A 1,972-nucleotide genomic window follows, 5' to 3' on the forward strand; every position below is an offset into this window, starting at 1 on the left:
CAAGGCATAAAGAAATAATTGAAGACATTTCCTTAAAAGTCACTTATTAATTACAAAGGGGAAAGCAGCAATGTGGCAGAGAAAAAGTGAACATTGTTCAGCCAGATCTTCAAAGTTATCTCCAAGGAGGGACAAAGGGACCTCACAGCTCCTCGTGTTACTCAGCCTCCTCTCTAAGCTACTCCAGTCCCACATGCATATCTTGAGTGTAGTCTTTCTCTTTGTATATGTGTGTATGCAGTGTGTGTGGTGCATATGCGCGTGTGTGTGTGTGTGTGTGTGTGTGTGTGTGTATACCATGCACACCTGCGTCTGTGCATGCCCATGCATGCCAAGGCACCATGAATGCCCAGACACCACAAGAAGACATCAAGTGTCCTGCCTTATCACTCTCTGATTCTTTTGCGACAGTCTCTCACTGAATCTAAAGCGAGGCAGGCAAGCCCCAGCCAACCTTCCTTCTTTGCCCACTCCTCCCACTGACTGGGTTTGCAGGTTTGTGGGTAACATACCGAGCCCTTTCTGAGGATCTAAACTCGGATCTCCATGTTCATGCAGTGGGTGCTCTTACCCACTGAATCATCTCACTAGCCCTTAAATCTAAACTCGAGGTAATACACACAAACTCCAAATTCAGGGACACACACACACTCCATGAAACAAAGTTTCCTACATTTCCCCAAGAACTGTCAGTGACGTAAGGACAGAGAAAGACCAAAAGAAACACAGCGACTGAAGGTGATATGTGGTCCTGGATGGCATCCTGCAAAAGAAAAAGAAATTCCCCAAAGGACATGACTTGGGAAGTGCCGGGATGCATGTGCACCGGGATGCAGGTGCACCAGGATGCAGGTGCACCTGGATGCAGGTGCAGATGAGAACAGAGCACTGAGAATCCAGGTGTAGGGCAACCACCTGTCCCACGGTTGGAGGATGAGGCCACTTGGATATATCTGCCTGGTGAGAGTAGAGCAGATGTCCCCTCTGCTCCATGATTCCATCTCTCAAAAGTCAGTTCTGCACACTTTCACAGTATCTATGAAAATGGGTTGTGTGTGAAGATAGGTCAAGGCAGGGAGCAACCTAACTGCCCATCAAAGGGGGCCCCATTAATTCAGTTGATCCAGGAGTGGAGCAGCTGAGCTGTGGCATCCACGGGGCTGTTGAAAAGAACGAGTAAATCTCTCAACGTAATGAGAGTGGTGTCCAAGACCTGCCACCCAAATAAAAGTTTAGAGCATGCACTTTGTGCTGTATAAAATTATTGGCACAAAGTTACCCACACCTTTGTAGAAGCCACGGCAAAACAAGGTGCAGAAGAAGGGAGATACACACTGACCGCTGCTTTGCCTGCACCTCAAGCTTAAAGACAGGTGAAATTAGTCTAAGAGGCCAGCGGGCATCAGAGGGTAGAGATGACCACCCCCTAGAGCAGTGATTGTCAATTTCCCAGTGCTGGGTTTCTTTAATGCAGTTCCTCTTGTTGTGGTGACCCCAACCATAAAACGATTTTGTTGCTAGGTTCATAACTGTGATCTCACCACTGCTATGAATTATAAGGTAATATCTGATATGCATGATATATGATATGAAATCCCCATAAAAGGGTCATTTAACTCCAAAAGGGCTACAACCTACAGGTTGAGAACTGCTGCCATAGAGGGTGGCAAGTGGGATGGGGACCTGGGGACCGGGACATGACCAATATTTCTTTCTCATCTAAGTGCTCCATATGGGGTGTTGACAGTCTGCAAGCCTTTTTGATTTGCTCACTCATCTGTGCCTATTTTAAACACATATTCTTAAATCAAATTTGCATGTGCTTGTGTGTATTCGTGTGTGTGCGCGTGTGTGTGTGTGTGCGTGCGCGAGCGTAAACCAGAGGTTGACCATGGGTGTCTTCCTCTCCTGCTACAGCAGCTTCCTTCAGCGGAGGCATGAATAGCAGAAACCTCCTGACAGTTTGAAGAGG

This window comes from Rattus norvegicus, chromosome 3 (assembly GCF_036323735.1).
Source record: "Rattus norvegicus strain BN/NHsdMcwi chromosome 3, GRCr8, whole genome shotgun sequence".
NCBI classification, from domain to species: domain Eukaryota; kingdom Metazoa; phylum Chordata; class Mammalia; order Rodentia; family Muridae; genus Rattus; species Rattus norvegicus.